The sequence below is a fragment of the Drosophila biarmipes genome, chromosome 3R (assembly GCF_025231255.1).
Source record: "Drosophila biarmipes strain raj3 chromosome 3R, RU_DBia_V1.1, whole genome shotgun sequence".
Lineage (NCBI taxonomy): Eukaryota > Metazoa > Arthropoda > Insecta > Diptera > Drosophilidae > Drosophila > Drosophila biarmipes.
Window position 1 is genome coordinate 25390717 of NC_066616.1, and position 21650 is coordinate 25412366.

At 43.0% G+C, this 21650-nt stretch overlaps 1 protein-coding gene across 5 annotated transcripts in view; it reads right to left on the reverse strand.

Moving 5' to 3' along the window:
- LOC108024736 (uncharacterized) overlaps positions 1-21228 on the reverse strand; it is a 61560-nt gene extending 40332 nt beyond the window's left edge. For 4 of the 5 annotated variants that reach the window (XM_050889076.1, XM_050889075.1, XM_017094833.3 and 1 more), the window contains exon 1: positions 20581-21228. The gene's annotated coding sequence lies outside the window, so the exon portion shown is untranslated. The remainder of the gene's footprint in view (positions 1-20580) is intronic. The other variant, XM_050889077.1, reaches the window with a different exon arrangement.
- Between the last annotated feature and the right edge of the window lie 422 nt (positions 21229-21650).

A 21650-nucleotide genomic window follows, 5' to 3' on the forward strand; every position in this document is an offset into this window, starting at 1 on the left:
ATAGTATGTAGCATCCTTTCGTCCTTTTGGCCAGTGCAAATTCACGCTATCTAATAGCTCCTCGGCTCTTTGGCTCCTCGACCAACAACAAGCGACGAGAGCGAGACAATGGCTTCAGCAGGACTTGCTGCACTTGAGCTCTTCCTGTGGCTGTCCTCTGGATGCTGCTGCTGCGCTTTTGGCGCTTCCAGGAGAGGAACCCCGGCTGTGACCTAAATTTTTACCAAATTGGATAAATTTTTCGCATTTTCGCTTTGGCTGGCCGTTTTTTTTTGCTTCTTTTTTTTGTCCGTCCTGAAGGCGACTCTTCTCTTGGCTTCGCCAGCCATTGTTGTTGCAATTTCTCGCCACATTTGATTTATCTCGCCTTATATACAAGTCGAGCAACATATATGTACATTGTACAATCTACCCCGCCATATCACGTTTTCAGTTTGTGCTTGTTTTTTTCTGTGTTTTGTGTAGAGCTCTATGTTGTTTGTTGCCCTGTGTGTCTCCCGCTTTTTGCCCACCCTTTTTCTAGCGGGCGAAGATGTGAGTCACCGCAGAAACTGCTCTTCTTTTGCCACTTGTATCTCCAGAATTGAATCTTGCCCAGAGTTCTCGGCCATCTTTGCGGCAACTAGCTCTGCCGGCTCTGTCGTCTTGCTGGCCGCATCGCTTTTTATTTGAAGTTTCTGCCGCCCCGTTGTTGTCCCTATTTTTTTGTTGTATTTCTTCTTATTTTGGTTTTTGGCTACGTGTTAGGCATAGTAGTTGGGCGGCCTGCCCTGTCGCCCGAAGCTTTTAATCATGATTTACGAGTCCGGAGGACTCAGACGACAGAGACAGACACCCGGGTCCGACAAGAGGTAAATATAAATGGAATTTTAAAATGTGATCTGATTTAATTATGCACGGCAAGTCAAAGGAAGACAGCCAGCAGAGGCAGGATGTTATTTATATGTACATGGCAAAAACAGCGACAGAAACGACAACCTGCCGGTCCCAGCATCAGCATCAGGATATGGAATCGGAATGGGCGGAGCCGGAGCCGGGGCCACCTAAGCATTTGTCAAACAAAGCTCATGATGGGATAAGGAACAAACCGCAAGCAAGTCGAATTTTCACTGCCCTATTTGGTCGTAGAAGTTCCTTTGTCTTAGTAGACATCTCAATTTTTGCAACCTAATTTATTTTGTTTAATCTGGGTAATCACGTCATAAATTTAAATGTATCAAATATTTAGGTAATTTATTTTGAAATTTAGGTGTCTAGTTTGGGGTTCCCAATTCGAAAGAGACTGAAAATAAAAATGGATTTCAATTTTGAACCTAATGTAATTAGAGATTACTATTAGAGAATTCAACCACAAAGTCATAGAGATCAGGATAAAATTAGACAAGTTATAGAATCAGAAGTGCAGTTTTTGGGTTCTCGACTGAAAACCATTTTAAGTCTGGATAACCAAACATGAAAATGGGTTAAAATTCGACCCTCGTTAAATACAGAAATTTGAGTGCAGATTATTAGGGAATTCAAAGATAAACTCATAGAGGTATCCCACATCTAAATCGGGCTAAAATTACCCAATTTATGGATTCTGAAAGTGCAGTTCTGGGCTCTCATACTGAAAGCCGTTGGAAATGCGGAAAAACCGAACATGAAAATGGGCTAAAATTTCGACCGTCGTTAAATACAGAAATTTGAATGCAGATTATTAGGGAATTCAAACACAAACTCATAGAGCTATCCCACGTCTTAATCGGGCTAAAATTACCCAATTTATGGAATCTGGAAGTGCAGTTCTGGGCTCTCATACTGAAAGCCATTGGAAATACGGAAAAACCGAACATGAAAATGGGCTAAAATTTCGACCCTCGTTAAATACAGAAATTTGAATGCAGATTATTAGGGAATTCAAACACAAACTCATAGAGGTATCCCATATCCAAATCGGGATTAAATTACCCAATTTATGGAATCTGGAAATGCAGTTTTGGGTTTCCTTAGTTCCTGACTTGTTCAACATTTTAAAGAGATTACATTTATTACAAAATCCGAAAGTATGAAATGCTAAACTCTTTTGTTATTTTATTTAATCCATAGAAAAATAGCAAAAATACCCTTAAATACAACCAGAGCTGATAGGAAATACTGAATGGATGCCTGAACCCAATCGCCAGAAAATTCCTGAACTAAACTATTAAAGCAATCTGTTCTTCAGAAACTGGATATATGTGCAGGGAAAGTACACAACATTCCGACGCTTGATCTCCCATCGTCGTCCCTTCGTCGCCTGGCTTCATTTTGCTGCTTCCTGAACATTCTCTCGTCATTTTTTCCGTACTTTATTTTAGTTTTTGTTTTGGATTTACCACCCTGGGTCCTCGGCTCTCAATCCTTGGTCCTCGGACGTCGGTCCTTTGCTCCGATGCATTTTGTTAAATTGCAGCCAATTGGCCATGGCGTAGGCAGTCGGGCGGACAGTAGATGTTGGCTAGGCCAACAATTTATGCGCCCTGTTGTTTATTAGCCAGTGCGGTCAGTGTGCCCTCAGTGTACTTGCCTTATTCTCGACTGACATCAAATCAAATTCCAAGGAGCATGTTTGTCCCAGGATTGGAATTTGCACGATAAGTAAGTAAAAGGGAAATGCCAGGCAAATAGCAGGGGAACAATTTCAAATGAGACATATTCAAAAAACCACAGAAATAGCCCCGCAACCCAAGCACACACACTTGTGCACACAGCGGGTAGCAAATACAAATAGCAGGCGATAACACATAGATACAAGGGTATACCCCACATAGATTCAAAACCCACACATAGACATCTACATGCCGACTTATAGGCAAATACAGAGGGACATGTATTTGCAGTGCCAACATCAAACGCTTTGCCATCCCCCAAACGAACCGCCGTCAACCATCAACAACGTTGTTTTTCTTGCCGTTTGACGTTGTCGTCATCGGCATCGCCATCGCCATCGCCATCGTCGTCATGGCACAGTCAATATGTTTTCATTCAATTTGGAAAGCATTTTCATAAAATTTCCCACAAGAAAAACATTGCGCACATATAAATATGTGAAGCTCGTCGAGTATAGTAACTTTGGCATGCCGTGCACAGCACTCACGACCACCCACCCACTGGGCATTTGGCAATAGGAAATTATGCGAAATGTGCTCGATTTGCGTAAACAAACCGGAAATGATGTGCCGCCTGCCGGCTGACCATTTTCAAAATGAACGGAAGACCACACAGAGGGCAAAGGCAAAGAAAAAAGGGCAACCCGAGAATTTTGGGGGTTCCCGAACCGCAACTGTATTTATATTTATGCATTTATTTATTTGCCAAAAGGATCAGAGTCGCGTCTTCTTGTCTGCTCCCCCCACACAAAAATCGCCATTTCTTTGGTGTGCCCATTATGCTAATTGAACAGTAAAAAAAGAGGGGAGATATAAAGAAGGGCCAAATTTGGGGGCCCACTTTATAGGCTCGACGCGTGCTCGGCTCCCCAAATGGTCTAGGAATCGTAAAAATCTTACGCCGCGCTCAGGAAAAGTATGTAAATATACTCAGAGTTCGAGGGTTTGGGCAAATATTTTTAATAAAGTTCACGGCCTAAGCAGCTTTTGGCCAGCCGCAATATAATTAGAGAATACCGCTGTCGGTCTTGTTGTTATTGCAAATTGAATTAGTAACCAAGGCAGAAAGTGGACAGGCAGCAGAAATCCTTTTTCCGTGCTACGTGCTACGTGCCGGGGCAAATCAAAGGCAAAAGGCGCCGGGCCAGGAGGAGTCGACCGTAACCGCAAATGGAAATGCAAATTTCCCGCGGTTACCGCGACTGCGACTGCGACCGCAAAACCTTTGGCCCAACTCTGGAGCTCCACGACCCCGGCTTCTAGCTAGACCCAATGCAGCAATTTAATTTCTTAAGCAATTTTCATAATCTGCAGCAAATTGTTTCTGAATGCTGCCAGCCAGCCGGGGTCTCTCGTTAAATTTTATGCAGTTGGCGGCTGCATTCGTGCCACAATCTGCCATTGAGGCAGAGTTAGGCTAGCCAGTAGCTGGAAACCAACCCAGCCTGCCACCCACCCACAAAGTTTTTGCCATTTTATATTAATTTCGCAGGCTCTGCAAGGCGCCCTGACCTCGGCGCGCCCTTGAGTTACAACCGCCCGCTGATGTCGACCGTCGACTGCCTTCTGCCTTCCGTCGGCTGCTGCATAATTAAAATGGCAGTTCAATCCCGAGCACAGTCAGCAGACTTTGCCACTGGCAAAAAGCAGCTGTCCGCCTTCTAAACGCGTTCACACCAGTCCTTGTCCGAGTTTTCAAAAGCTCAATTTATCCGATTAACAGCGGGGATTTCAGCAAAACCTTTTAAACCGGTTAATTCACCCTTTTGTTTGCGGGGCTCAATTTCATGAATATGTTATGTGCTTATTTCAATAACCAAAATACCCTTTCAATTTTACAATTTATCAAATAAATTATTAATGTGCATAGGAAAAGATCTTTTATTAAAGGCTAAAGCATTTAACACATATATTTACGAATTGTAGGCTGCTTTTGTAGTAATGCGTTAAATGGTGTTACCTTGCCTATGTCTGATGGTCAGTGTGACCTTTCTGGTAGGGACAAGTGTGACCTTAATTACAAACATAGCATAGTGTGACCATGCAAAAAGAAGCATGGTCTAATTTAAGATGGATAAATTGTAAAATCCAATATTCAGTTTTAAAAAATATTTCGCAGTTATAAACTATAAACTAAATCACGGCATGAACACAGTTAAGTTTTTCCTTACATTTCCCATTTTCCACTGCAACTCCCACTTGACAGCTTTGCCGACAATTGCCTCCTTTGCCCAGGGCGAACTTGGCAGCTTTTTGCTACTTGTGGCCACTTAACAGGCACCCACGCTGTTGCCCTCCTCCCCCAAAATGGGCATGCGGCATACGGAGTGCAGCTAATTGCTCTGCCCATTTCCGCGCCCAAAATTCGCACGCCAAAAACCAATTAAGACGCCATGGTGAAAGGGAAGGGATGGGGAAAATCCAATGGTGCGAGCGCGTGATAAATCAAATTTGGTTGCCTTAACAATATTTGCACATACGACAGTGTGCGCAACACAACACAAATCAAATCAAATTAAAACATAAAGTCGGGCAGATTCAGATTCATGTTGGATGTGGAGTGCGAGTGTGGGCTTTGGATTTTGAATGGGTGGCTAGTGGTCGGGGATGGTGCTACATATAGGCCTGCCAGATTGGGTGTCCTCTTTTATTATTCCATTCGCATGCAGCTGCCATGTTGAGGCAAGCGACGCGTTTATGACGCTGACAGAATTATGAGGCCTACATGCGTTGATTCCAGATTTTGCAGATTTTCAGATTTCCGATGCCGGGCCACGAGGGTCCTTTAAATATTTTTACGCAGATAAACTAAACTGTAAGCCCGGGCGGCAAATGGATTTTCAGCAAAAAATCACAAAATCGCAAAACGTGCTTCACATACACAGGGAGATCAGTTCGGGCTCATCATAAATACATCAGAGGGGCGGAGGATGCGGATGCTCCTGCTGCTGCGTTGGGATGGATGGCCAACTTGAGACTGGAGCTGTGTCACCACCACCTGTCTGTGGCAGCATGTCACGCGACCTGTCGAGCGCGCGTAAGCTGACATTTTTATTAAAATATTACCGGGGACTCACAGGGTTTTTGGCGTGAAAAAATGCAGCTAGTTAACAGTGCCACGGGAATTGTTCACGCTAATTTTGGGGTTTGGTTTGATTCCTTTCGCATCGCTTTGCCATCTTGTAATTCATCGAAAAAAATCCCCCTTTGAGGTGCCTTTCCCTGAAACGTCCTCATGGCCATGATGATCTCCGGGTAAGTGCTCCTTTGTGCGCATTTTGCACCTGCCTTTTGTTTGTCCCATCAATGGACAATCGCCGCCCACCTGTACCCGCCTCCTTTTCTGTGCCACGACCTACAGCCGTCACAATTGTGTCTTTGGCACCCGCCTCCATCGACTTTCTCATGTCGCTTCCCCATGTCAACTACTCCTTCTTCGGCCAGACAACTGGGAACTGGGTTGAACAATAAAATTTTAATAAGCCTCAACAGGATGGCCAGCCAGGCAGTCAGCAGCCAGGCAGTCAGCTATCCAGCTCCAACTGCGATGTCCTTTCCAGCGTTGTCCCCCTACATCCTTGTCTCCCTCTGCTACATCCGGTCAATCGCTCGAAGTTTACGGAACGCTATTGTTCGACATTGCTGCTGGCCCACATTGCGTATGAGCAATGCGTCAAATTCGAGCCATGTTGTTGCATATGCATGTACTATAGGATGGCAAAAGTCATTCCTGTTTGACTTTTAATTAGCTTGCAGTGCTCGCTTTCAAAGCTTTTTCATCGGTTTATGGACTAGGAAAGTACTTTGGTTGGGTCCACCATTCCCTAAAGTAAAAAACGTGGTTCAGGGATAGGAAGGTAAAAGGGATTATCAAAGTGCGCTGGCACCTGCAATTAACTACAAAATAAAACCCAACCGTAACGCATTTAATTTACATGCCCACACCGTAACAAAAAGAGTCTGTGGGATTTGAATCTATTATTTGCCATTCGAAAAGCCCCCTCAAACCCATTTACTGGCTACGCTCCTAATCCGTTCACGGCCTACGCACACCCATGTGACATATTTGGTTTCCCAGCTTGATGTATAAATAAAAAATCAAGCGTGACGAACAAATTCATGCAAAGTAAATTTTCATGTTACCGCCAGCAGCCGGCAAATAAAAAAGCCCAGGACTCTCTGGAGTGGATTCAGGATTCCGGGATTCTGGGATCCTGGGGCCTAAGCCTAGGACCCATACAAATATATGTATATATATATTGTGTGGCAGTAACACCTAGCCGAGTTTGAGTGGGTTCCTCGGTGTTTTGTGTTTAAATTGCTGCTGGTTGGGAAACCCTAAAATCAATTGCAAATACTTCACTGTACTTAATGCCCTTCTCAGACGTTTTGTGAACAGTCTGAATTTATAAATTTAAGGTACAATATGTTTTCATTAATCTGATTTATTGGCTGGTTGTAAAGTGGCAAATACTTCTGGGGCTTAGAGAATTTAAGTACTCAAGCAAAATTATTGGTTATTCAAAAATAAATGAACATGTATTTCATGAGACTTTTATGAATTTAAGCCACTGTAATGCTTAATAAATACTCACAGAAAAGCGTTTTAAATTCTTTTAATGATTTGGTTTTATATAAAAGCCTCTAGAAAATAAATTTAAAATGCTTCGGTTAATGGACTATTCAAAAGTTTTCAGTTTTTTAGTGACTGTTGACTGTGATCCCAAGTGCCTTAGGTTTTTATATACACTCGATAGCATTTTGAAATTCGGCCTCGTAAAATATATTTGCCTGCTGTCTGATTGCCAATGCAAACAATTCCATATGCTGTCCATGTTCCTATTTGCTTTGCCGATTCGAGTTCTCCTTTTTTTTCAATTTTTGTTTGTTCATTTTGCACTCTCAACTTCGAACCCTCCAACCCCCGATTTTCACTCACACGCGCCCAGCTGACGCAGCGCAAATCAATCAAATCAAAGTGGAGTTGTTTGATTCATTGTCGGCGCTGCCTGCTGGGTTTTCCGGTTTTGCGGTGGCGGCTGGAAGAAAATCAGAAGAAAATGCAATACAATGAAGAACAAATACGGGCACAGACAAAGAGTAAACACCCACACGCACACTCAAGCTCACATAATACAAAGTGGCATAAACTAACTAAATAACAGTAACAATAACTTAAGTGTATTTGTGTATTAGTGAGGAGGGGCATCGCTTTCTCTGCTCTGGCTATCTGGATTTTCCCTGGTTGCGCCACCCCCCTTTCCGGACCGCTTCTTACTCTTTTGCCTGAGACTTTGGGGCGACTGTTGCAAAGTTTTTATTTATACACACGTTCCGTGTGCAGCAACTCCAATGACTACGTTTCGTTTCATTCGTTTCGTTCGTTTGTTTGTTTGTTTGTTTATTTGTCATTTGCTTTGTTCCGTGCGCTGGCAATCTATGCCACAGCGGCCATGCCCCTAAATTGACTGCCCAGCCAGCCGGCATTCGCACACTGAGCAAACGGCATAGTGAAACACTTAGAAGTCATTAAGCAAATCGAACTGAAAACAAAGATAACTAAAACATAGCGATTGGTTGCGATTGTCAAAACCAATCTACATTCCAAAAATGGGTCGAATCGGGCAATTCATTAAAAAGTTGTAAGCATATAAAGCACACAAAGCTGTTTGCTGCGCGCATATCTCTATCTCTCTCGCACTCACTTTAATTGATTGCCAACTAAAACCTTTTTTCTGTTCAGACTTTGAGATATACGCTTAAAGTAATTTATTTTAAGCAGACATTTACAAACGGCTAACCCTAGAATCTAAAATAAAGAAAATGTGTGATAAGGACATGTCTATTTCTTAAGATATTTCTTGTAGCCTACTTATAAGGGCATGATTTAGAAAATTAGCCTTTCTTATTTATGAGTGCGTTTTTCTAACTGTATCGTGGAATGGGAGGATAAAACACAGCAAAAGAAATCCCGCACAATTGTTGAAGCTCACGTACCGCATGCCCACTACACACACACCACTCACGGCCCTACTGCCGGACCACACATGTCGTATACGTAACGTGGCATATCTCTCACACTGGCCATGGGCCAAGGGGGTTCCCCTACTGGCTTGCGTTTGCAATCAGCCGCAGTGAGTGGCCGCGCGGCCAGGCGACAAGTGCCCACACAGCTGGACACATGGCCACATGGATACATGGGGATACACGGGAGGGAGTCGCACACAAGTTTCGATACTTTTAATTATTGCGTACATGACCGTAACGATGTAGCCGGACTTTAGAGGAGATGCCTCCAGGCAAGGCAGCCCTAGCAGGTGGAGAAGCCAGGACTCGTTTAGTGCACGTATTAATCAGAGAGGACTGCGAAGTTTTTTGGGTTCTTCTCGTAGTCGGGGGAGGGGAGGGATGCCTCCTAGTTTTCCGACTTTGTACCTTTTGGCCAAAGTCAGGCCAACAACTTTGCTTCATTAAAAATCAGTGAACGTTTCATATTTTGAAGAACGTGACACTACGTGTACGAAATCACAAAGGCCGATAAGAAGTTCTGGGGCGCGGCTGAGGTATTCAAGGGAATAGGGATCCCGGGATCATAATGGAACCACCGCAGCCAGATGCTCAGTGGCCAAACTGATTGACGCATAAACAGACAATTAAGTGTAAAAGGCAGTTTCAATTGTTTGACAATCCACGCTAAACGAATTTCCTCGCACGCATTACGAATCAAATTTGCGAAAATTTAATTTCTGGCTCGCTTTCACGGGTCGCCACATCCTTACAACGTGTATGTGTTCGTGCTGGGGATACGCATACCAACACGTGGTTAGGTGTGGGCGCGAGTTCCGGACATGTGGGGCACGTTCCTAGATTTGTTTACTTTGTAGCCAGAGGAACGGAACTGAACGCCACGGAACAGAGCGGAGCATAAATAAATTTTCTATAAATTCTTGCACGGCATTTCATTTGCCATTCGCCGCTGCTCGCTGTCCAAAAAATGCCAGCGCAGTCAGTCAGCAAATGGGGCTCCTTCAAAGGATTCGGCCGAGGATACGGATTGGGATTCAGTTTTTGGAAGTGGATCCGGGATACGGGACTCCGAATTCGAGGAGCAGGAACAGCGGCACTGGCTTATTTATTTATTCATTCGCCGGGTTCCCGCGCCGGCCCTCCTTTGTCTCTGTAAGCAAGCTGCGATGTGTGTTTGCTTGCCATTTTCTGTATGAAAGGATTTTGCAGAATTTAACAAACAAACAAACACACACAGGAGACGCAAAGAATCGGCCCAAAAGCAACGCAGCACGCACTGCCTGGCTGCTCATAAAGTTGACCCGAATTCATGCTAAACTTGTCCTCCTCCTGCCGCTGTGTGCAAATAAATAAAGCAACAAGATGTGGATCTCTTGATTGGACAAAGGCGACTGGTGAATGCTCTTATATATATCTTAAATACTTTGGATAGCCAGCACAAAAAAAATAAGGAAATATAACGAACAACACTCTGACACATTTTTGAAATATCTTAACAAACAACAATTATAAAACCAATGTGGAATAATATAATGCTAACAATATTTGAACTAAAAATTGTTGTCAGCCAATGGTATCTGAAATATTATTATATAAATAAATAAATAATTCAATCTTACCATAGGTATTTATATAACAATATACATGTATTCGTACAATATTTTAAATAATTATTTGGGACAGAAAAAGTTCGAAAGAATATTGGAAGTCCAAGAATTACAAATGGTATTCTGAGAATATTTTGCCAAATGCTTTTCATGATTTATATTCATAGATGCAGCAAATTTCGACATTTATTGACAATTCAAAAATGTATCTCTCATCCCCCGCATTTACCCCCTGTGCATATATCAATCAGCGACCCCTTCGGGTCAACCCGGATGACAAAATTCCTATGCCCTGGCAACCCCTACAAATCGCTTCCGCTTTGTGCGAGGGTGCCAAAAGGACTTAGACCAGGGCATTAGAAACAACAACAAACGATGGTTAGGCGCTGAGCGTACATATACTTTTTGGGTTACGCCGGCATGCGATTTAGGGCATTCAATACGTTTTATCTGTGCAAGCAACACTCGTGCTCAAGAAATTGCAAAACCAAAATAAATAAGATTCGATTTATGTCGTGAGCCCCGAAACCGAAAGGGGCGAGAAAAGGCTCTTCAGCAGCTGAACATCCGTGTTTATTTATAGACGCGTTCAAATAGTTCGTCGAACAGCCTCCGCCGGAAGACCGAAAAAGCAAACCCCGGGACTTTTATCACTCACACGCAAAAGTTTCCCATTCGCATTTTCAGGCCGCAAAATTTGTATTTGCGCTGCGGATTTGTGCTTTGTGCTCGCCGTGTGGTAGCAAATTTTTAATGAATTTACAGGGACACAGAAACTGAACCGTAACGCCACGAAACGAGACGAAAGGGCCCAAAATGGCATTCCGCACGCAATCCGGGACGCTCTCATTTGATATTCAAAACACATTCGGCAAATATTGATACCCCCGTAAATTGTTTAAAATGCGCAATATCCAACGTCAATAGAAGACAAATTGTGAACTAAAAGCGTAAAACGCAAATCACGCAGCTTTTAAAACTTTGTGCCCGGCGCCATGCGGCGTATACTTGATTATTGGCAATCAGCCATAGTTTGGCTACTCCCACGTTTCTGGGGGATGGCGGCCGTGGGTCCACCAATTGTATAATTAAGCCCTGATCCTACACTCCAGCTAATTATAATTGATGCCTCAGCCAATACCGAGTTTTTAGTTAAAAGTTTTCCAAACGGCACTACACACACAGGCACGGGAAGCCACGAAATGCCACAAGAAATGATTAATTATGGTCTAAAAGTTGCACGTTAAAGGGATGAATTTTGCTTTTGACTTTTCACTTTTAATAGCTTCAGCCAGGCACTAATGGCGTTTCTAAAAACGCCTGCAAGCGAATCGGATATCGTTTTTTAACGCAGCACCCATACATACGTATGTATATACTTGTAGTTTGGAAAATCCCTTGAAGCCATTCGACATGGCAGGGAAAAGTTTTTCGATTATCTAAGATACTCTCTCCCGCTTGTGCTGGGAACGAGGAATTTTGTTAGAACAGCATTGTTTTGCCTGGGGATAATTTAGTCATTTTTGTTATTGTTTGCAAGTCGGAAAACATAGAGTTTTAATTGAAAATCTTTGACTGTACATGTGAACTGAAGCCGATGCGAAATACCAAATGTTGAAAACCCGAAAGCTCACTACCACTTTAGCCAGTTGTAACATGGAGGGTAAAGGGTGGAGAGGAGGGGCTAAACTTTGATTGATTTATCTGTCAATATGCAGGAGGCAGCAGAAAGCCAACAATGCTTCGAATGCACAAAACATACCGACAGGCAAAGCCTGCGAATGGCACAAGAAAGCCAGGCAGGCAGCCACAATCCAAAAATTGCAATTGTTAACTCAACAGAATTTGCATGTATTCTCTTTCTGTTCCTGCAGGGGCAACCTCTGACCTTTTTGGGCTTAGTCTGGGCCGGAATGCTGGTCCTTATTGCCCCCTCCCAGCAGTCACTGTCACTTATTGCTCGCTTCAAACCAAATGTCCAGTCCCCTTATGCAATATATTTCTGCTGCTCCTTGTCTTTTTTCTGGCCAAGGCATGTACAAATATATACACCGATCGAAAGCCTTTGAGGAGCCCGACTCGGCTCGGCGTAATGATGACCACAGTTCACTTAAAAGTCATATGCTTCGATTGCGTAGAGAACATGCACTTGCACTGGCACATGCACATGCACATGCAACAACCATAAACTTGCCACATTTGCATAAAAAGCCCTGATGCCTCAAAAAGCATCTGGAGTACATAGCATAGCTCAGCAGCCAGTCCGTAAAAGTCTCTTGGCACAAATCGTATTTCACCAATAAATTGAGGAAATGTTTAGCTACGTTCCAGCTCCCCTTTCTCCGCTCTCCTTTCGCCTTTCTACGGCTATCTTTCTCCGGGTGTACGTTCCGGTTTATGGTCCCATGTTTGCCGTAGTTCAAAATGACTTGATTTTTTATTTTACCCCAAAAATCGCTTGTTATTTTTCGGTCTGCACTGCAAACGTACGTAGTTTCCTACCATGTCCCACACGGCGTATGCGCCAAGTCTGTGACTGGCCGGCAAAGGCATATTTTGGAGCCGCCTTGTGCCTGGCATCTGCATATTTGCCATTCGAAAAATTCACCAGAAATTGGTAACAAAATGTTGAGTAATCACTTTCGTACATGAATCCACTTTCGGCTGGTCGATGGCCAGGCCAACCTCTCAATGGAATCTGTTAATCCCACAAGCACGTCTCATAAAATCCCCCATTTAATGCTTTTCTAATTAATTTTAAATAAGACTAGCTCTTTGGACATTAAAGGAAAGCCCCCAAAGCGTGCTGATAAAACGTGGTCCAAATAGTTTTAGTGGCTGCGATGGAAATGCGTGAGTCTGGCCTTCGATTAATTCATTATGCCACGGCATTCGGAGAGTTGCCGCAGTTTCCCCAGTTTTCCGAGAGCTTCACGAGTTTTCCCGCCAACAACGACAACTGTCAATGTCCTAGTTAAGGGCTTAGATGTGGCATTAGGCGTCGATTTAACACGACCCCGTCTCCCGTCAGCTGTTTCATCCTGGCCACTCGAAGTTTTGGGGGCGTTAAGAGGGCCTAAAAGGGCTTCAGGCCAGGCTCAGGACCCGGGACTCTGAACTCTGGAACTTATGAATACACACACACACACACACACACACGCACACACAGAGCGAGGGGGAATCCAATTCAAGGATGTGAGAGCCACTGTCACAGCGCTGATAAAATGTGAAGCGGATTAGGAACAGCTCCTTTCAGCCGCCGCACCGTGGCACAATCAGTAAATGGCACTTGATTCACTGCGCAAGTGGAATTTTTGATAACTTTGCCAAGAGGAAAAGTTGGTCAAAAGTTAGCTGTCGCTTTAATGCGTATAAATGCTTATCTGGCAACGAGTATATGACTAGATGACGATGGCTTTGCCGCTGCCACTGCGAGTCTCAAAGCCATCTTAAATCCACTGAAGGCATTGGCTTTCTTTGCTACCAGCTTTCAGCTTTACTTTTCTTTTTCTTTCTTGCTGCCGGTTTTTTTTTTTTTTTGTTTTCCGAAGTTGGCAAAGTTTTCAGCTTGAACATTTGCGCCTCGAAGCGCCCAGCAAACACACACACGCATATCTATACATAATTCAGCAAGGACTCTAACAGCACGTCACACAAATGTCGCCAAAAGGCAAGTCTCAATGCAAGCCATCCATCTTGAGGGGCAATGGTCCTGGTCCGCTGCACAATTGAATTATTACATCGGGTGGAGCAGACGTTTGGCCATTTGGTACTCGATTTGGTCACTTAACCAGCCAACAAGGAGCAGCAGGAGCAGCACATCGGCAGCAACAACAAGGGTATCATCTGCCGCACAAGGACATCCACACTCACTTGCACCCATGTGTGTTTGCTCCTGGTCGCTGCCGAAGATGGGTTGTGGGCTATCATCGACTGCTCAGTGGGATATGAGCCCGTAAATAAATGCAAAACGATAAATTGCATTGCTCTTTTGTTCGGTTCAATATTTTATTTTCATAAAGTCAAAGCTTTAATTGATTTATATGCCACAAATATAGTTCAAAGCTCAACAAAACCAAAAAGTCCAAATAATGTACTCGGAAAAATTCGTAGCTTTAAAAAAAAACAATTTCACATAAATTTTAATGTTCTTTAGCTTTTAAAAGATTTTTATTTCTAAATAAAAGTAATGTATTGTTGCAAACCAAAACAAAAATTGATATATGAAATTATATCACCCAAATTATTGTATATTGCACAATTTGAATTTTTTATTCTTTTTTTTATAATTTTTTTGTTAATTGACTTATACGCCAAAAATATGGTTTCTAGAAAAATCTAAACTAATAAGAACATTGCCAAAAACAAAATGTTTTTCAATTAGGATTTTAATTTTTTTTTGATAATATTGGTGTAGTAACTAAAAATACTTTTCCAAAACCGAAAAAGAAAACTTCTTTGCTACGTTTTCAAACTTTAAACCGTCTTCCTTCAAGTACTTTTTATTTTAAAAAATGCCTCAGGATCAACTGGTTTTTGCCACATTCTCCGTGTACTTTTTGTGTAACCTAGATGGCCGGCCTGTGTTGCCTTTGGCTCACTGACCCATTCGCATCCTAGTTGACCTTCAGTCTGGGCCTTTATTTGATGACGGCTTGTTGGTCCTGTCGTTGCCGATGTTGTCGACGGTGTTTTTGTTTTTGCTCGAGCTCTCTCCTTCAGCTGTGTATTCGACTGCGAACAGCAAATTAAAACAATTTTAACAGCTACTTTCGATGTCGTTTGTCGTCGTCTACGTTTGCTCCATAAATAAAACATGTCCACTTGTTATTGCTGCCCTCGACAGACGTTCGTTCTAGCCTGGCCCATCCATGTGTTTCTACCGCCTGCAGCCCATGATTGTTATTGGGATTTCTATTTCTATGGGGAGATTGGTATTGGCATCGGCATCGGCATCGCCATCGCCATAGCCTTTGTTATTGAACTATTTACATTTGTTGCTGCAGGCCCTGTGCTAATTTACGACCCTCTCTCGGGCATCAATGAGCCTTAAAGCAGCCGGCAAATTGTTGTTCATAAATAAATATGCCGAACATAAATCCCTATGCTATAAATAAGCGTGAGCCAGGCGTCAAGCAATTTATAGGCATTGATTTTCCGGCTCCTCGCTCTGGCGACTCCCAAAAATATACACCCCAGATCCACCTCCCCCGAAAAAGTGACAAAAGTCTTTTTGGGGGTGAAACCCCCAGAAAAGTGAAAGTGAAACTTTCGCCTTGAGGTCGGGGGTCAGCCGCAGCACGTTGCTCCTGTTGTCCAACTGACACTTATTAGATAAGTTTTTGTGAGAAGCCCAGAGCCTCCACCGGTACATCATTTCGCCATTTGCCAAAAAGGCCAACAAAGGACGACTTCAATTTTAATTGCACGCTTATCTGGGGGCCAAAATATAATGCCAATGCCACTGGCAGAGGTAGAGGCAGAGGCCTCTCTGTGGAAATCCCCAGCTAAGCCGGCCCAATAAGACTTTTTATTGTCTTAGCCGGGCATTTAAATTGATCAAAAATGTTGCAAGGCCAAGCAGTGGAAAACCGAGAAACCTGGAGTCTCTTGGTGGCCGCCTGACGATTTCATTCAATCTATAAGTAATTTCTTGGCCATTTTTATCACACAGCCAGGAGGAAGTCGACGGCGTTGCTGGGGCGATGAGCTGAGACCACCCACGTGATTTGAATATTTTTCCAATAAACTTCAACAGCTTTTCAACAGTTCGAGTGGGGTAGTCCAGAGGCCTGATCCTGCCGCTGCTGCTCCAGCACCAGCTCCTGCTACCCATCCCGTTTTCATTTACATATTGGATTTAAATGCCCAGGATGCTTGCTTCCTTCCTGCCTGCCTGCCTGCCTTGTCCATGTCCAGCTGAGTGTTTTTCCTGCTCGGCTTTGGCTTTGTGTCGGAGGACCACGAAAAAAATAAAGGAGAAGAGAGCTGAACAGAATGGAACGGCCTAAGCTTAATCGAATTTGCCGCAAATTGGCAATAAATTTTAATTTTGAAAGCGATTCCCCAGCGCTGATTGAAGTTAATCAAAGCGTGGCCGCAATTTAAGGGCTGAAAGTAGGACTCCATTTGGCCGGAATGCATTGCAGTTCATGCACTCCATTGTCCCTGTTCTCCGCCTCTCGGGGCAATGCACTTCGCAGGCTGCAGCCCGAAATCCCATTCAATTTGCAGGTGAAAGCGCGGACGCTCTGGGCAAAAACTTAGCAGCAAACAAGTTGCAAAGAGCAGGAGGCAAAAACAAGGCTTATTTACCTTGGCCAGGAAGGGTTTTGCCCGGCTCTTCGGAAGCAAAGGCAGTGGCAGCTTTTGAAACTACTTCATCAATTTCATTCAGCACAACGGCGCCGCTTTTTTCCTCTGCTCTCCGCTATCCTCCATCCTTTATTTTGTTGTTTCTAGTTTTTTTTTATTAGGGAGCCCATAATCAACTTAAAAGGCATTGGCAACAAGAAAAAAAACAGCAACTCGAATGGTTAGGTGCACAGAAAAAAACAATTAGTTACCTACTTAAAAATGTATTTAAAAATCATGTAATAAGTACAATCTCTTGTCTCGTGAATTCTATAGAAAATAGATGAGCGCTCCAATTAAATTCTACATTTTCTAAAAACCTTCAGAAAAATATGTAATTTAAATAAAAAATAACTGTTTAAAAAGTGTTGTTAAGCCAACAACTAAAAGATACAAATGAAGAAAATATAGTTTATAGGAAGATACAAAAATGTTATTTCTCCTAAAAGTTTGGAGCAAAAAAAGGTATTATAAGGATTGTTTAAAGACTTTATACAAGACTTATACAAAATCTCTAAAATTATAGATACTTTATTATTGTTCTTCATTTTATAATTCTATTTTCTCCTCGAAAAGCTACCAAAATTGTTTGCAATGTAAGCCTAGACCAAAGTGAAATAATGTTGTAGTTGTGAATATAGCTGTTGCCGGTCGCTAGTTGTTGGTTGTTGGTTGCTGTCGGTTGGTTGTTGGTTGCTAGACTGCCGGAGGCATTGGCATCGCCATTACGATGCCAGCGATTACGCCCACTTTTGGGCCAGGACGCCCAATGTTTCGGCCCCGGCCTGTCGCCTGTCTGTCGCTATTCTTCGAGCCCTTGCCATTTGCCACGGAAACGGATTTGACGAGGCATGCAGCACTCGCAGGAGCAGCGTTTCGACACTAATTTCATTTGGTAGCGACAGTTTTTGTGGCCAACATTGGAAACAAAGGGCCCCGGCAACAGTTAAAGGTTGAGAACACATCGGCAATGGGTACTCCAAATAAGTTGTAATTCCCCAGCACTACGTTTACGTTTAATTTGCAAGCTGTTCAGCGAAAAAAAAAACACACAAAACGACTGACTGTCGAAAGTTTTGCAAAGTATTTATTTATTTTGCACGCTGCCGAGTTAACTGAAAACTGTAAATGGTTTTTAGCGCTCGGCGGTTAAGACAACCGAGCAAACAGACGCTGATGGTTGCCTCTTGTTTCCTTTCATTTAGCCAAGTTCTCAAGTGCCGCCTGCAGTTTACTCTTTCAGCCAGGCTCCCAGGGGACGGGGAAATCAGCAAAACGGAACCGAAATAATGAAGTGAATTCAAGAATGGCAAATGAAAAATTCTATATTTAAGCATTGTATTTCCCTACTACTAAAGGTGCAATTAGATTACATATCTTTATAACGTTTTGTATCCAATGTTTTATATTGAACTGCATGTGGAATATTTTGCTTTCGGTAAATTGAATTTTATCTCATTTTCTACAACTCTATTTTTATCGAACAACCTACATATCTGTGTGCCTGTAGCAAACGGCATGTGGAATAAATTATTTTGGGTTTATCTCATTTCTTTGCGATTTTTACGCTAAAATTCTGTACCAATTGTACGTTGAAATTCTTTCAATGTTTACTAGTTGATTTAATTTTCTATTTGGTATTTAATTTTATTTTCTACAGCTCTACATTTCACTTAATTCAATTTCATTTAGAATTTAAATATTTCATAAAACGCGAGCTTAATAGTATTTTCAATTTCGAACAACTTAATATAGAAACCAAATACTACAAAATCTATAACAGATTTGGTTCTATTCATTTCATATTCAGGATTTTTTATTTTAATAATTTTCTCCAATATATCCATAAGTGTTAGGTTTCACTATTATTTATTTAGCTCCATTTGCCACCTGTCTGCGATTTTCTCGCCTTGATCACCCTTCCCATTTTTCCACCTGGCCCTGCCAGCATTTCGCCACCTAAGCCATCTTCTCGAGCTGAAATAACCGTTTCAACTTTGACTCTGCTGCTGGAACACGATTGCTATATGGCTGGGGTGCTCTCAATCTGACAATCGCATTGGAAATGCGTGTGCGCTACGCTTTAATGCGAAGTTCTGATTGCGCTCGAATGGCTTCATTTATTTTCGCCACCAACGACCAGAAAAAAAAACGAAAAAAATGCTAAAAACAAAAAAAGAAAGTGGGGAAAAACAAACAAAAAAGCAAGGAAGGAAAAAGCGCAAAGGAAAAACAAACCCGACAGTTGTACATAATATTTCACTTATGCATGTGCGCCCCCCAAGAGCCTGCGAGCAAAGTGAAATGAATGAACGAATGGATGAGTGGCATGCGTAGCGCTAGAAAATTTGTTATAGCAATTTGAACTGTCAACGGAAAACCGAAAAAGTAAATTAAGAAACATTTGAAATTTAATTCACTTGCCAGGCCCGGTCCTTCCGGGGACTATTGCCCCTATGGGGGAATATATATATATCGGTGTATAGGTGTATTTCTACGAAGCGTATGCACATTAGAGCGCTCCTGAGTGGCAGCATCATAGTCGGCGAGCATACCTGTCTGCCAGGTGACACCTCCACTTGCCACTTGAGCAACGTAACACAGCAACGCCGAGAACAACTGACAGACCCACACTCTCACTGTAGGGCCCCCACACTCGCCCAAGTGCACAGGGAAAAAATCCAGGGAGGAATTCGAGATCAAGTGGGAGATTTTTAGACAAAGGAACAAAAGAGTTAGGGATACTCTTGAACTGGAAGCTTAAAGCATATAGTAAATGACTACTTTAAAAACCATAGATTTTATAACCTAAAAAATAATATCCATGTATGTACATATTTCATCCCTAAAACAATGTAGATAAAATCACAGCATTATCCCATTGAAGGTTTTTGCTTTGTTTTGAATAATAAGGTTTACTAAAGTTTAGTAAGTAAAAATCAAAATAATTAGCTTCAGAAGAACAAAAAATTAATATTAATTGTGTTATATTCATAAATATCATACAAATACAAGATGTAAAATTAAGGTTCTACCGATGCATATATTTTTTCTATCATCTGCAAAACAAGCTTTAATTTATTTGACAAAGCTCTTAGCTTGCATTCCCCCCAATTTTCCCGGTGCACCAACATTTTGGAGACCTGCAAAATTAGGCGAGTGTCACGAATTTAAAATAACTTTTAATTCATTCTTGATGAACATATGCAAACGTTGTTGCTACAGCCCGAGTGCCACACGGCGTATGAGTGCGGCTGGGAAATGAGCCCCAGTGCGAGTGTGAATGTGAATGGTTGTGGGTGTGCGAGTGCGGGTGAGTGTGTGAGTGTGCGGTTGCCACGCCTCTTGAGTGCCACATAACTCGGCCTGAGCATAAACAACCGCACTCGCATAAATGTTCGTTAAACTCAACCCTACTCAGACAGAAATGTGGGCACTCCGCCTCCCCGACTCCCTCACCTGGGCCACATAATTATTTAGTTTCCAGTCGGACGGAGGCTGTGCACACCCAGCTACTTGGGTAAATAGACGGGTGTTTCGGGGGTATCGGATCCCCTGTCTTCGATTGTCATAAATCAACATGGAACCGGGTAGCCCAGATCCATGGTCTGGGGCACCGAGGGGCCCCATATTGTCAACCGATTGCTGGGCGTTGGCATATGTTCGCTCCGCTGACCAAATGCCAGAGGCCTCGGGACAGGTGCAAGTTTGAGCGACCCACTTAACGGAAAAATTCAAATTTCTGTTTGCAGTTGCCGAACTTTCCAGCTCACTTGCCAGGGGAAATAAGCGAAAAGGTATGGCCCGTGGCAAAATAAAAAGTTAGCGTAAATTATGCGCCAACGTGCGCGGCCCTAATAAAAATAGAAGAAAAAAACCCCCAAAGACCCAACAGAGGGCCAAACAAAAAGCGATGGTAGTGCATTGAACTACCAGTACATGATGTGATGGGGGATACCAACCTTATAGCGAATGCCTCAGTGCCCTTTCAGCACCTTCAGCTGCCAACCAGCTGGCGGTATTCTGTAGTTGTTGTGGTTTCTGCGCTCCTTTTGCCGGTTTTATGCTTTCTAATCCACGCACGTTTTGCTTTTAATATTTATTTTGCGCTTTTTCACACTTTGCGCTTGCACACTGAGACACACTCTGGCACTCACTCAGACATCAAAGGATAATCGGGAGGCAGGAGGAGGCTCTGGTCTGGAGGTCCTGGGGTTCTTCTGATTATCGATGAACCCCACCACGCTCCGGGGATGCGGATGCGGACTTGCGGATTGCGGATTGGTTTTTGCTATGCACGGCGGGCGGCGCGCACAGTTCATCAATGCAAATTGCCACTGAACCACGAACCGCGTTATCGGCGGGTTATCTTTGCCCACCAAGCAGGGGGCATGCCGGTCTCTTGTTTATGTGGCTTAATAATAACTAATTCTAATCTTGCTACGTAATATTCCGATTACCCAGTTAGTTTTTATAGGTAGTTACGCAGAGAAAGTGCACCGGAGCGTGGGACAAATGTTATTTAATTATTGTTGTTGTTTACTTTTGGGCCAAGCCAGCTTATCCCAGTGGGAGCGTTATGGCACCGTTACACTAACCGACCCGCACAAAGGACCTTTTTCAACTGATTCGCACTGGCAGTCGGCTCGTCAAGCCGAAGTCCTGCTTCGTTGCGAGCTGCGAAGCCCGATCTTCAGGACCCCTCGTGTTTGTGGAACTCATGTGCCTCGGGTTTTTTGCGATTCCAAACGTTTTGGGAAAAGGACCAACGGACCAACGGACCAAAGGACCGAAGGACCTCTTGTGGATGCTGTGTGCCAAGTCCAAAGTGTTCCGCCTGCTCTGATAAGAGGCTGCAATGGGTTTTTTACCCCGCGCGCATTGACAACAATTTATTTTTTGCACGTTGCTCGCATTTAAATGTTTTTGCTGATTGTCTTCCGTCCCGCTCGCTGGCAATTTTGTGTGTGTGTACGTACTTTTTTAATCACTTAAAAATGTATGTGCCGTCTTTATTTTTTTTTTTTGCTCT